The sequence below is a fragment of the Hypanus sabinus genome, chromosome 1, assembly GCF_030144855.1.
Source record: "Hypanus sabinus isolate sHypSab1 chromosome 1, sHypSab1.hap1, whole genome shotgun sequence".
Taxonomy (NCBI): Eukaryota; Metazoa; Chordata; class Chondrichthyes; order Myliobatiformes; family Dasyatidae; genus Hypanus; species Hypanus sabinus.
Window position 1 is genome coordinate 73816555 of NC_082706.1, and position 16389 is coordinate 73832943.

Here is a 16389-nt window from a genome sequence, read left to right on the forward strand (position 1 = left end):
GGGTAAAGTAGTGGATGTTGTCTATATGGACTTCAGTAAGGCCTTTGACAAGGTTCCACACTGAAGGTTAGTTAGGAAGGTTCGATCGTTAGGTATTAATTTTGAAGTAGTAAAATGGGTTCAACAGTGGCTGGATGGGAGATGCCAGAGATTAGTGGTGGATAACTGTTTGTCAGGTTGGAGGCCGGTGACTAGTGATGTGCCTCAAGGATCTGTACTGGGTCCAATGTTGATTGTCATTTGCATAAATGATCTGGATGATGGGGTGGTAAATTGGATTAGTAAGTATGCAGATGATACTAAAGTAGGTAGCATCAGGGATAATGAAGTAGGTTTTCAAAGTTTACAGAGAGATTTAGGCCAGTTAGAAGAGTGGGCTGAACGATGGCAGATGGAGTTTAATGCTGATAAGTCTGAGGTGCTACATTTTGGTAGAACTAATCAAAATAGGACATACATGGTAAATGGTAAGGCATTGAAGAATGCAGTAGAATAGAGTGATCTAGGAATAATGGTGCATAGTTCCCTGAAGGCGGAATCTCATGTGGATAGGGTGGTGAAGAAAGCTTTTGATATGCTGACCTTTATAAATCAGAGCATTGAGTATAGGAATTGGGATGTAATATTGAAATTGTACAAGGCATTGGTGAGGCCAAATTTGGAGTATTGTATACAGTTCTGGTCACTGAATTATAGGAAAGATGTCAACAAAATAGAGAGAGTACAGAGGAGATTTACTAGAATGTTACCTGGGTTTCAGCACCAAAGTTACAGAGAAAGATTGAACAAGTTAGGTCTTTATTCTTTGGAGCATAGAAGGTTGAGGGGGGACTTGATAGAGGTATTTAAAATTATGAGGGGAATAGATAGAGTTGACTTGGATAGGCTTTTTCCATTGAGAGTAGGGGAGATTCAAACAAGAGGACATGAGTTGAGAGTTAGGGGGCAAAAGTTTAAAGGGAACATGAGGGGGAATTTCTTTACTCAGAGAGTGGCAGCTGTGTGGAACGAGCTTCCAGTAGAAGTGGTAGAGGCAGGTTCGGTATTGTAATTTAAAGTAAAATTGGATAGGTATATGGACAGGAAAGGAATGGAAGGTTATGGGCTGAGTACAGGTCAGTGGTACTAGGTGAGAATAAGCGTTCAGCATGGACTAGAAGGGCCGAGCTGGCCTGTTTCTGTGCTGTAGTTGTTACATGGTTAATGGGCAAGGGAGAGGAAGTGAAAGGTCATAGTGGGTAGTAGACAAAGGGAAAGAGGGAGAGTGCGGAAATTGATATTCATGCCATTAGGTTGGAGGGTATCCAGACGGAATATAAGGTGTTAGAATATAAGAAATATAGATTTCTTGTGGCACACATAAAGGAGAAAACCCTTGCAAGAATTTATGGAGAGAATGGGGTAGCAGAACTAATTGTGTTGCTCATGGAAAAGAAACACAGTACAAACATCACACACAAAATGCTGGTGGAATGCAGCAGGTCAGGCAGCATCTATAGGGAGAAGCACTGTTGACGTTTCAGGCTGAGACCCTCCCTCAGGCCTCGGCCCAAAACGTCGACAGTGCTTCTCCCTATAGATGCTGCCTGACCTTCTGCGTTCCACCAGCATTTTGTGTGTGTTGCTTGAATTTCCAGCATCTGCAGATTTCCTCGTGGATGACAGTACAAATATAATGGACTGAATCTTCTCCTGTACTGTTTTTCAATTGTGAGTGACCAAACAACTCAGTTCCATACTAAATGCTTTCAGATCCAACAATCCATTCATATTTTTTAACTATTTCCCAGTTGTTCATCTGAAGTTCTATAAATGCAGGCCACTTACATTTACTGATATATTATGTAGCCTGGGGAAAAGTACACACTCAGGACAACAAATACTTTTTTGGGTTTTAATTCCCTTATCTGTTTTAGATGTTTTAGTGCTGGAAGAAGGTTTTAAAACAAACAAACAAATTTACATCCAGTTCTTGCCTTTACAATCTCAGTTTAATCTACGATCAACACCCTTGTGTACTGACGGATTACGTATGCAGTATAAAAATACATAAAGCAAACCGCACAAAACTAATATTGTAGTGGCAATACTTTTTGACTGGTAAGGAACTTTGCACATGCTATCCTGCCTTCACTCATGAAAATTTTTCCTCACCATGTCCAGTACCTCTGGGAGGAACTTAATCCCAAAGCCCCACCAGCTGCTTCTGCAGAAAACAAAATGTTCTCTCAACTATCCCACACAGGTGTAATGACATCACCATCTCCACTTAAAGGCACAGAAAACTGTTCTAGCATTACCCAGCTGGATGCCTAAGTACACTTTTAACGAAAATGAATAAGATTTGACGGTCACCCGGTTGCATATATAATTATCACTCACTGCTTTTGGTTATTGTACAACAAACCTGTGACTGAAAACATTTTAAATCAATTACCTTCTAATTTTAAAAGTGAAGAATATTTATTTTGTTTTATATATTTACCTACGGAGAGGATATTATAAATAAGACCTGGGAATAGACTGTGTCTTTACTCAGTGTGTTCATTTTTCACTCACATAAAAAACTCACTTAATTTTGGTTGGAATAAATTAGCTCTCATACTGAAAACAAGCAAAATTAATGCTACTTATCCTAATCTTCTGTGACCATCATAATCATTTAAAGCAATTTAGCTGCAAATATCAGCAATCAATTAAAAACTACTGCAATTTAGATCTGGACATTAATATTAAATTTTAATGGTTGTTCATCACTATTGTTAAATGGAAATGAAAATAATATCTTTAGGTAATGTAGTGAATGTTGAAGAGTTTTTATCAAAGCTGGCCATTGGCTAATAACACTGGACAACAAAGATTTTGCTTCCTGAATACTTTTGGGTGTATCTTATGGATTTTGGGCTGCTGATCATGAAAATCACCATGGAATTTTCCTGTCATGCATTATTTTTCTTAACTGCCTATATCTGTTATTTCAATTCCTAATTCAAGTCAGAATAGCCAATGCCAAGATGAAGGAAGACATTTTTGTTGGTCCACAAATCCAACAGGTCATCAATGACAGGCAATTCAAAGAATTTCTCGTGGTTCTGGAGAAAATCACATGGAAGGCATTCATGATGCTGAACATTTTCTTGGCAACTACAGATCACCAAACTACAGGCAGCTGGTTGACAACATGCTTCAAGCATACAAAACCATGTATTCAACATGTCACTGAAGATTCATTTTCTGCATTCCTATTTTTAGACTTCTTCCCTGCAAATCTTGGTGCTGTCAGTTACGAGCATGGTGAGAGATTTCACCAGGACATTGTGGTCATGGAGAAGTGATATCAGGGCAATTGGAATCCATCTACACTGGTTGATTACTGCTGGAATCTTAAGTGACAAAGCCTCAGAAACCGAGTACAAACAAAAATCATCAACAAAACTCTTTTAGCTCAGTTGAACTATTACAAAGTGTCAGCACTGTTATTCTATTAAATGCATTATATTCAATATAAGTTAATGTCTTGTTTCTCCAATTTCCTACATGATATGGGGAGTGAATATTATCTACTTAGAGGAATCTGAGCACAATAAGAGTAGTTTTCAAACAAATTACTCTTATTTTTATTGCAGTTTGCTACCAGGAGCACATTGGAGTCAATTATGCTGTAATCTCCCTGCTGAATAGAGCCTACTCCCAGTTGGATAAGCAGGGCAGCACTGTGAAGATCATGCTTTTTTGATTTCTCAAGTGCCTTCAATACCCTACAGCCCTCATTGCTGGGGGAAAAGCTCTGTTCAATGCAGGTTGGCACTTCCATTGTGTCCTGGATAATGACGACCTGACTGACAGACCACAGTTTGTGTGGCTTCAGAGCTGTGTGTCAGACATGGCTATAGGCAGCACTGGGGCCCCGCAGGGGACTGCATTGGCTTGCTGTGTACCTCGAGCTTTAGATACAGCACTGAGTCATGTCATCTGCAGAAATTCTCTGACTCAGCAATAGTGCAGTGTTTAAAGGGAGGATGGGAGGATGAGTACAGGGCTCTGGTGGAGAACTTTGTCAAATGCTGCAAGCTGAATCATCTGTAGCTCGACATCAGTAAGATGAAGGAGAGGGTGATGGACTTAAGGAAAGCTAAGCCTGCACTGCTCCCTGTCACTATTAATGGTGAGGACCTACAAGCACTTGGGGGCTGCACCCAGATGACACACTTGAGTGGAGCACCAACACAGAGGCTGTATACAAGAAGGGCCAGAGTCGCCTCCACTTCCTGGAGAGACTGAGGTCCTTTGGGGTATGCAGGACTCTCCTTCACACGTTCTATTATGTTCTGCATGTTGTTGCCAGTACAATCTTCTATGTGGTGGTTTGCTGGGGCAATGACCTCAACACAGGTGAAGCCAAAAGGCTCAATAAACTCATTAGAAAGGCTGGCTCTGTTATAGGAGTCAAACTGGACACACTAGAGGCTGTCATAAAACAAAGGACCCTACGGGAAATCCTGGCAATTCTGGATGTTTCTCACCCTCTGCATACCGCCTTGGCTAAACAAAGGAGCACTTTTAGTAATAGACTGAGACAACCGGGCTGCTCCAAAGAGCACTATGTGAGGTCAATCTTACCCTTGGCCATTCGGCTCTATAATGAGTCAACCTATAGCTGGGGTTAGACTGCTACTTCCCTTATAATATTTTAATATCTGTGCACTTGTAATGCTACTGCGACACTAATTTCCTTTGGGATCAATAAAGTATCTATCTATCTATCTGGAGATACAGCATGATAAGGGGTCCTTCTGGCTCAATGAGCTTGCCTGCCCATTTACATCCATGTGACCAATTAAGCTACTAACCAGTACATACAAGCTTCTTACAGAGAGCGATGGGAATTGAACTCAGGTCGCTGGCACTGTAATGCTGTTGTGCTAACCTCGACACTACCATGCTGCCTCATATGCGGTAATAATCAGTATGAAGTGAGTTTGAGTTTTAGTAGGTCTTTGCATCAACATGAAGTGATATTGCTGATGGAATTTTGTGTCAGTACTGAGAGAAACAATAACAGGATAGATGAAGGAACTGTTTTACAAGTTCAAGATAAACATTAATATTCAAATAAACAGTAATTTGTTGTCTAGATGTAAGCAGAGTAGATAAGGCTGCACTGACTAATTGTGTTTAAATTACTTGTGAGCCTATGTTGTGTCAACCACTAAAATTCATTAGCTTTACGTAACTATGTTTCTCAAGATGGCACCAATAAGTGGCAACTCTTTGCGTGCAGCTCCAATGGGAATCAAATATTCCTGTTTAGGACTACTACAATTGAAATCCACAGTCACAGCTATTGGTACTTCAGTAAGTAGCATTGTTTTAAGACAGTGTTTATCGATACTCAAAATTGGTGAATCCCAGACTGCAGTTTCAGGTCACAAGTGCAGTTCCTCTTTAGGAAAATGGAGGCGGGAAAGGCGTGCTGGGCTATAGATATGATTGAAACGTAAAGGTCTTAGACCTCAACTCCCGACTATGCTGCTGGTGAATGTAGAGTCTCTAGGAAACTGAAGACCTCAGAGCAAGATTGCAGAAACAGTGCAGCATCAGGGCATGCTGTGTAGTTTGCTTCACAGAAACATTGCTCACTGCCACTATTTCAGACCCAGCACTACAGCACGTTGCTTCACAAAGCCAGGACAACTGAGTATTTTAAATGTAAAGGAGGTGGAGTATGCTTAACGATTAACACATCATGGTGAACAGATGCGGCACTTGTGGCTTGCTCCTGCTTACGTGACTGGAAACATCTAGCGGTCAACTGTTGGACAATTTATCTGCTGAGGGAATCTTCCGCCATCATTCCGGTAGCTGGTACATTCCACCTCAGACCAGCGTCAGGCAGCCAGTGGAGGAGCTAAGCTTCATAATCAACAGGCATGAAACAGCACACTCTGTTTCCTACCCCATCCCCCACAATCAGGACAGCTTGAAGAAGTCTCTGAACAACTACCACCAAACTATCACCTGTGGGACCAGAGGAGCCAACGCACTTGACCACTGTTATACCACCATCAGGAATGCTGACCCACACCCACATTTTGGAAAGTCCAATCACCTGGCTGTACTTTTACTCCTGGCATTTAGCAGAAACTAAAGACCGCAGCACCAGTGGTGAGGCCCAAGAAGACATGGTCAATGGAGGAAGAGGGGCACTTACAGAACTGCTTTGAGCCAGAAGACTGGACAATATTCAGGCATACATCTTCAAATCCGAATGAAGGTGCCACAGCTGTCACGGACTTCATGAAGATCTGTGTGGCTGATTGTATGCTTTCAGGAACATACCAGGCATATCCAATCAAATGCCATGGATGAACCAGAAGATTTATAGTCTGCTGAGGGATAGATCTGTAGCATTCAAGACTGGTGATCCAGAACTATATAAGAAGTTCAGATCCAAGACTTCTTTCTGATTGAAGTTAGAGATGGAATCAGATGCACGTCAGCTCTGGCAGTGTTTGCAGGCTATTAGTTCCTTAATAACGAAACCAGAGCAGGGTGAGTTGTCTCATTAACTATCATCCAGTTGTACTCACATCTACTGTGATGAAGTGCTTTGAGGAGTTAGCCATAGCTAGAATCAACTCCTGCCTGAGCAAGGACCTGGACCTGTTGCAATTTGCCTGTTGCCACAATAAGCAAATAGTAGATGCAAACTCATCGACTCTCCACTCAGTCTTGTATTATCTGACAATAACAACACTTACATCAGGCTTTTTTTTAATTGATTAGAGCTCAGCATTCCAAACACCAATACCCCTTGTTCTAATTAACAAGCTCCAAAACCTAGGCCTCTGTACCTCTCCCTGCAATGAGATCCTTGACTTCCTCACTGGGAGAACAAGTCTATACGATTGGAAGTAACATCTCAACCTCACTGACTATCAATACTGGCACACTTCAGGGTTGTGTGCTCAGCCCACTGGTCTATTCTCTCTACACCCATGATTATGTGGCTAGGTGCAGCTCAAATGCTATCTATAAATCTGACAATGACACAATTATTGTTGGCAGAACTTCAGATGGTGACGAGTGGATACCAGACATAGAGGAGTGAGATAGATCAGCTGGTTGAGTGGTATCGCAACATCTGTCAGTAAGGCCAAGGGATGGACTGTAGACTTCAGGATGCAGAAGTTGAGGGAACACACACCAGTCCTCATTGAGGAATCAGCAGTGGAAGGGGTGAGCAGTTCAAATTCTTGAATGTCAACATTTCTGAAGATCTATCCTGGGCCCAACATATTGATGTAAATACAGTTGCTAATATTTCATCAAGCATATGAGCAGAATTGGTATGTCACCAAAGGCTCTGGAAGATTTTTACAAATGTACCATGGAGAGCATTCTAACTGGTTGCATCACTGTCTGATATGGAGGGGATACTGCAAAGGATTGGAAAAGCTACATAAATGTGTAAACTCAGCAAGCTCCATCATGGGCATTAGCCTCCCAGCATTGAGGAGACCTTTAAAAGGTGATGCCTCAAAAATGTGGCATCTATCATTAAGGGCCACCATCACCCAGGACATGCCCTCTTCTCATTGAAACCGTCAGAGAGGAGGTACAGGAGCTTAAGGTCACACGCTCAACATTTCAAGAACAGCTTCTTCCCCTTTACCATCCAATTTCTAAACAGACAATGACACCTCATCATTTTTTATCACTTTTTGCAATTCTTATTTAATTTTCATACATACTTCATATTTTTATTATGTATTGCAATGTACTGCTACTGCAAAACAACAAATTTTATTACTTATGCCAGTGATATAAAACCTGATTCTGATTCTAGATTGAATAGATCACTTCCTTGATGGACAATAATGAAGAAGTTGTTTTTGTGACAATCCAGAAGTTATGTTTTATGTTTTTGATACTTACCAATGAGTTAGAAAATTTATTGAATTTGATTTCACCATTTCTATTGGTAGTATTTTGTTGCAAGATATCCTGGGTTCCTAAAGAATGCAGTAACCACAGTAATAGCACATAATATTTCTAGAACCACTTACACCAAACATTTGCATCGTCCTGAATCATTTTAGCTACCTCTTTCAGAACCCTGGAGCATGGTCCACCTAGTCCAGGTGACTTACTTGTCTTGCATCTTTTCAGCTTCCCAAACACCTTCTCCTTAGTAGTAGCAATGACACCCACTTATGCCCTCTGACACTCTCACATTTCTAGCTTTCAAGAATCACTAGAGTCTGGAATGGTTCTTGAATACTGGAAAATTGCAAATGTCATTCCACTCTTTAAGAAGGGAGTGAAGGCAGAATAAAAGAATTTGCAGGCCAGTTAGCCCGACTTCTGTGGTTGGAAAAATGTTGGAGAGTGTTTTATTAAGGAGAAAGTTTTGGGGTACTTGGAAGCATATGATAAAATAGGCCAACATCAGTATGATTTTTTAAAGGGGAAATCTTGTCTAAGAAATCTTGGAATTTTTAGAGGAAATAACATTCAGGATAGGCAAAGGAGAATCAGTGGATGTTCTTTGCTTGGATTTTCTGAAGGCCTCTGACAAGGTGCTGTAGATGAGACTGCTTAACAAAATATTATGGGGAAGGTACTAGAATGAATAGAAAATTGACTGATTGGCAGGAGACAGAGAGTGGGAATAATTGGGATCCTTACTGTTTGGCTGCCAGTGACTTGTGGTGTGCCACAATGGTTGGTTTTGGGACCACTTCTTTTCATGTTGTATGTCAATGATTTGAATGAAGGCATTGATAGCTTTGTGGCCATTTTTCCAGGCAATATGAAGGTAGGTAGGACAGGCAGGAAGTGTTAAGGAAGCAGGGTGGCTGCAGAAGGACTTAGATTGGGGGAAAGGGCAAAGAAATGGCAATGTAGAGAACTGTATGGTCATGCACTTTGGCAGAAGGAATAAAGGCATGGTCACACAGGAAGTGTTAAGGAAGCAGGGTGGCTGCAGAAGGACTTAGATTGGGGGAAAGGGCAAAGAAATGGCAGTGTAGAGAACTGTATGGTCATGCACTTTGGCAGAAGGAATAAAGGCATGGTCACACAGGAAGTGTTAAGGAAGCAGGGTGGCTGCAGAAGGACTTAGATTGGGGGAAAGGGCAAAGAAATGGCAGTGTAGAGAACTGTATGGTCATGCACTTTGGCAGAAGGAATAAAGGCATGGTCACACAGGAAGTGTTAAGGAAGCAGGGTGGCTGCAGAAGGACTTAGATTGGGGGAAAGGGCAAAGAAATGGCAGTGTAGAGAACTGTATGGTCATGCACTTTGGCAGAAGGAATAAAGGCATGGACTATTTTATATAAGTGAGAGCATTCAAAAATCAGAGGTGTAGTCCTTGTGCAGGATGCTCTAAAGGTTAACTTGCAGGTTGAGTTGGTGGTAAGGTAGGCAAATGCAATGTTAACATTCATTTCAAGAGGATTGGAATACAAAAGCATGCGTGTATTGCTGAAGCTTTATAAGGCATTGGGCAGCTTCAGTTTATGCAAAAATATGTCTTGTTGCTTCAGTATTCCTTGTTTGAAAGTACATCTGTAGAAATGTTTGCTCTTTGTGTTCAGTTTCAGCCTCTGTTCTGTTAAAGAATTGAAAGCTTTTCACCTTTTATGGTATTTATCTTCATTGTTGGAAGTATTCAAATCCATACAATTTTTTTGTGGATTTTTAGTGTTCTTTTATGGTTTTGAAATTATTTAAAGTGCATGAATCATCCACAACTTTGTTTTTTTTTCTGGGATAAGGTGCAGCTTTGAAGCCCAAACTCTGGTTTTACAATGATTGGGTTACATCTAAGTTTCTTTTGTTTTATACAGTCCAAATTAAAATGAATGAATGACAATTAATTTAAAAAATTATCTTCTTTTCAGTTATCTGAATTCACCTAAAGGTGCCTCAACATAGAAAGAAAAAAATGTAGAACTTACTATTACCAGAATTGAGTTGAAACTTCTGGGCTAGTGAATAATTAATATGCATATTTTTGAACTTTTGAGGAGATTCTGTTTCCTAAGTAATTTTTGATCTAAGGGAAAAATTTTACAGAACTTTGATGGAGTACAAAGAATGCCATGTAGTATTCCCAAGCAGAGTTATAATAAATATCTCTCTGAAAAAAATGACGACAATGAAATTTTGGATGAATAGGTGCAGCAGAAGAATTATCTCAATAATTTAAGTACTTGACCATAGTCATCAAACAATATAAAGGGTGACAATTTGAACATAACACATGGGGGTGTTATTTTCCAAGACAAACTACAACTGGCAAACAATTGTTTTATGCATAGGGGAAGAGCTAAAATACAGCAGATATTGAAAATCTCAAACAAAAACAGAAATGTCTGAGATGCATATCAGATGATGTGGAAATATAAGGAGGCGAATGAGGGAACTAGAGAGAAAATAAATGCTGGAACCATGAAATGCAGAACGCAATAATTGCTGGAAGTCTGAAATAAAAGTGGACCCAGATTTCAAGCAGCGTATGCTTCAGTTCAGGATGTAGTGGAGTAAACATCGCAGAGCAGCGAGCAGAACCGGCCCAACCCTCACCCCACCTTTTCAATCCATCTGGCCCAGCATTTAAATCATTCAAATATCAGGGCTTGAAAATCCTATAAGGTGTCAACCAGAAGCTGAATGAAATTTTGCCTCATCTTCATCATAAGAGGCTATTCCTTTACCTTGACTCCTTATATGATTATTATTTCCAGACTTTTCTAGATTACCAATTGAGGGAATCTGGCTACCAGTGGAAAATGACAAAAACTGATGTGAATGTGGTGCATCAAGCCATAAGGATATGAATGAGGCACTGCAAAAATGTTTAAAGACCTTACAGGGTGGAGAATACATCTTCAAATCTTACCTTCCAACAACTGCTAAACAAGTCTTACACATTACTTAATGGAATACACTTTTTACATTCATCTATCAACAATCTTTACCAAGACCACAAGTCCTTAGGACATAGGAGCAGAATTAGGCCATTTCATCAGGGCTGATTCATTATCCCTCTCAACCCCATTCTCTTGCCTTCTCCCTGTAATCTTTAATGCCCTTACTAATCAAAAACCTATCAATCTCCACTTTAAATATACCTAATGACTTGGCCTTCACAGCCATTGAATTTCACATGTTCATCACCATCATCATCTGGTTAAAGAGAAGTTAAACCTACAAATGCGAAAATCAGCAGATGCCAGGAGTGGGATTGGAAACCATGTCTCCACATGGAGATCAGAACACCTACATCTCATGTACTCCCTCATTGAAACTTATTGAATGTTGAAAGCCTCATTAGAGACCATGCAGAGACCCTGTTTCCTATGGTGGGGAGTCTAAGACCAGAGGACACAGCACTGAATGTTTATTCCCCTCCATAGATGCTGCCTGACCCTCTGAGCTCTGCCAGCATTTTATGCATGTTCAAACATAATTCTTGAATTAGCACTAGAGTAAGTTCATATTCAGTTTTTATATGGGTTACCATTTGCTGGTAATTCTATGGATGATGGGTTCATTTCACAGTCAGTATTAGGATTGGTTATCTCTATGAAGCTGTTTTCCTTTTTAAAATTGAGCATCCTTCCCAACACTTAATGTGGAAATTATTTAAGCTGAGAAATGCAATTATCCTAGATCTTTCTTCACTAAAATATGTTCCACTTTAATGAAATACATTATGACATTTTCTGTTCTGTTTGCTTTGCATCTATGTAAATAGTAAATGGCAGAAGAGCATGTCTCAAAAAGATTGCATAGACAGCTGAGAGGGTGTGTCAGGAAAGTGATTTTATTTTAATTGCATTTTTCAATTTTTAATTATTTCTGTAATATGTACATACATCTAAAGCATCTGATCCTACTGATGGCCTTACTTTATGATCTAAGTATTTCTTTAAATGAGGAAGACAGAATTTGTATCTGTGGAAGTATTTGTGCTGCAGGTTTAAAAACAAATTTACATCCTGATTGTTAAAAACAGCATACCGGATGATTTTTAAATTCTACAGAGACATCTGGTTTATTCTTAACCAGTGAATACCCTGCAGAATAATGAGGACTGAACAGATTGACAATAATAAACAGGGCTTGGTATGCAAAGGCTGAAATTCAGCATCTGGAAGGCAACCATAAGCTGTAGTCTTCTCTCTAGCTGTTTAATCCATTGATTCGTACAAGCAAGTACAATTGATAGGGCAGATGGTCAACTGTTGTGCAGTTTTAATATTCACTGACAATATAAAAAAATCTTACTATTATCTTTACCCTAAGGAGAAGTGACTCTCATGCAAGTATTCTGTCACTTGCATCTAAGGTATCAAGATAAACAGTTAATTTGCTCTATTCATCAATTGGTGCCTTGACTAACCATGGTGTTTTTATTTGTCTGGAGAATTGCATTGACAATGTTAAATGATGAAAAAAATTAACACATTTTAATAAAGCAACACCCACAAAATGCTGGAGGAACTCAGCAGGTCAGGCAGAATCCAAGGAAATGAATAGATAGTTGATGTTTCAGGCCGAGCCCCTTAATTTAGGTGATGTTCTTTTGTCTGTTATTTTACTGTTAACCCACTTGATATTGAACAAAAAAACTAAGGATTAGCAGTTTGTTTCTATCAGTTTTTTAATATATGTGTTGTTGTATTTGACAGGATACAGTATTTGATAAATTACATATTCAATAGTATATGATCTTAGAAGTTTTATGAGAAAATATTACAGTCTTGCTAACTGATAGTTGACTTTGATGCAGGTTATGCCCCCAATGTTACCGAGAGGGTGCATTCCTAGAAAACTCTCTGTATTATGATTTTTCCACATTGCGAAACTGATTTCCCATTGAACCCCATGCTACAGGTGGCGATGTGTTTCTACAAGATGTTTTTCTCTCAATGTTAATGAAAGCTCTGCAGCTTCTAATTTGTAGCTGGAGGCCAGGGAACACTTAAGTGGGCAATAGCTGCATTCAAGACACAAGTGACTGGAGACAACAAATTGAAGGCTGTATGGTAAGACAGGTAATTACTTACTGCCTGGTATGCCGCTGGTGGTGTTCAGGACTTCCTTCATCATGTCAGTAGCTTCCTCTCGGTTTTCACTACTGTTAGTCATGCAGTTCCCGGTGGAGATTCAGGAATACCATCGTACTCAGATGTAGAAGGATTCTTCATTGCTGTTTCCATAACAATTTTATTTTACCAGTCAGGGTTGTTAGCTCTGAGCTGAACCCCTGAACCTGGTGGACACTCTTAGTATGGCCTCTACTGTTTGACCTTTTTGACATGGATGACCCTGTTAAGATCCAAATAAAAAGCCCTGACTGTTGCCAACTGTTGCCTCCAGGTCACTGAAGCAGGCAGGCCTCCAAGCCATGACAAGATTGTGATCCTCTTGGAGGAGACAGATAATGAATGAAGGAAAGAAGGAGAGGTGGAGCATATAGGGGAATAGCAAGGTGGAGAGGTAGCACAATTTTGTATCTCTACTTAGCACCTTCCAGACTTCCATTTGACTGAAGACATATACTTGTAAGCACAGCTAAGAGAGTAGGACATGCCACCAGACTCAAGGACAACTTCTATCGCATTGTTATCAGACTCTTGATAACAGTAGGATAGATGGATTAAGTAAGATAAGATGGACTCTTGACCACACAAGGACCCCCATCAGCTGGGACACACCTTGATACAATCAGAAAAGAGGTACAGGAGCCTGAAGGCACACACTCAATGATTCAGGAACTACTTCTTCCTCTCTGCCATCCAATTTCTGAATGGATATTGAACCCATGAACTCTGCCTCACTACTTTTTTATTTCTATGTTTGCACTACATATTTAACTTGGCAATTTAATATATTATATATTCATATCATTGTACTGCAGCGGCAAAGCCAACAAATTTCATGATATATACTGGTGATATTAAGCCTGATTCTGATTCTGACAATCTACCTTGTTATGATCTTGCACTTCATTTTTCACCTGCACTGCTCTCTCTGTAGTTTTTACACTTTATTCTGCATTATTAAAATGGTGAATAAGAACCTAACTTTTTCAAGTCCTTATACACCATTTCAACTTCCTTTCCCACTCTGACCCTTTCCGTTATTGTTATGACTTTATCCTGTTCTACCTCAATGCAATATAGAATGATTTTGATCTACATGAACAGTAGTTAAGAGAAGCTTTGCATCCTCTTGATGCATATGAAAATAATAAACCAATACCAATATAATATAGCAAATAACAATAACAATTTTAAAACTGCTAGACAGCAAAGTGCATTTTGCACACTAAAATCACACAATTATCAGTGCATGTGTTGATCGATGACAGCTAAAAGAAATAAAATGAGACAAAATTTGTTGCAACACACACGAAATGCTGGAGGAACTAATCAAGTCAGGCAGCATCAATAGAAATGAATAAACAGTCGACATTTTGGGCTGAGACCCTTCCTCAGAGACTGAGAAGGAAGGGGGAAGATACCAGAATGAATAGGTTGGGGGAGGGGAAGGAGGCGAGCTGGAAGGTGATAGGCGTTGAAGCCAGATGGGTGGGAAAAGTCAAGAGATGGAGAAGAAGAAATCTGATAAGAGAGGAGAGTGGACCATAGGAGAAAGAGAAGGAATAGGGGCACCAGGAGGAAGTGATAGGTAGGCGAGAAGAGGTCAGGGTGAGGAATAAAGGAAGGGGGGGTTTACCAGAAGAAGAAATTGATATTCATGCCTTCAGGCTGGAGGCTACCCAGGCTGGAGGATATAAGGTACTGCTCTTCAACACTGAGGGTGGCTTCACTTGGCACAAGAGAAGGTCATGGAATGGGAATCAGATTCAAAATGTTCAGCCATTGGGAAGTTCTGCTATTGTCAGATGGAGTGGGGGTGCTTGATGAAGCAATCTCCCAACTTCTGACGGGTCTCACCACTGTAGAGGAGGCTGCATCAGAAGCACCAGACACAATAGACGATCCCAGCAGATTCGCAGGTGAAGTGTTGCCTCACCTAGAGGGACTGTTTGAGGCCCTGAATTGAGGTGAGGAAGGGGGTAAAATTTGTTGTTTAAAAACAAAAAGCTGTTCCAGTGCATTTAAGATGATGTTCGATTTCGTCATTAAGGTCGACATTAGAGGAGAGGTGACTTCCAAGATACGGAAAGTGGTCCACGTTTTCCAGGGTTGTTAGCCAAGTTGAATTGTTGGTTCTATCCAATTTGTCTCAGTTGGTGACGGTTGGTAGATGATCTGAATCTTCTTGGAATTGATGGTAAGTCCAAGTTTCATGTATGCACAGTTAAAGGCAGTCAGAATCTGTTGTAGCAGGTTTTTCTGAGAGAACTGCAACACTGTTGTCATCTGCATATTGAAACTCGATGAGGGAACTTGTGGATGTCTTGTTTTTGGACTTGAGATTGGCAAGATTAAAAAGTCTGCCATCTGTAAACAATTTTGATTCCTGGGGGTAGGTCATTCTTGATGATGTGGATGATTGTCGCAATGAAGATGGTGAACAAAGTTGGGGCAATCATGCATCCCTGTTCTACTACTGATCTGACTTGAAAAGGTTCACAATTACTAGTGCTGACCATGACTGTGGCAAGCATGCCATCGTGGAGGAGTCTCAGGATCCGAATGTACTTTTCAGAGCATCTATAGGACATAGGACATCCCATAGGAGTTCCCTTGATACAGAGTCAAAGGTTTTGGTGAGGTCAATGAATGCCATGTACAAAAGTTGAAGCTGTTCATGACATTTTTCTTGTAGTTGTCGCATTGTGAAGATCATGTCAATTGCTCCACATGATGGTCTAAAACTGGCTTGTGTCTCCGAAAGGATCTTCTTGGCTGAAGGCTTGAGCCAGTTGTTCATGATGAGGGTGAGGATCTTTCCTGCTGTAGCTAACAGTGAAATTCTACAATAGTTTCTGCAATTGGATAGATCGCCTTTCCTTTTGTAGATGGTAACAATTACTGAGTCTCTAAAGTCTGCTGGTACATCTTCATTTATCCAGATCTTCATGAGAAGTTGATGCAGTTGGTAATGAAGCGGGTTACCTCCAATTTTGTAGACCTTGGCTGGTATTCCATGGAGTCCAGCGGCCTTGTTGTTTTTCAAGGTTTTGATGGCTTCCTTGACTTCTTCAAGTGTTGGTGTTTTGCTTAGGGAGTCATCAATGGGCTGTTTCGGAAAGTTGTTAATCACATTCCTGTCTAATGAGATGGTCTGATTTAAAGGATCTTCAAAGTGCTCCCTCCATCTACAATTGATGTCAGCATTGCTCTTCAGGATGGTTGAACCATCTTTGGTTTTGAGGGGGCTTGACCGTGAGAGGATGGG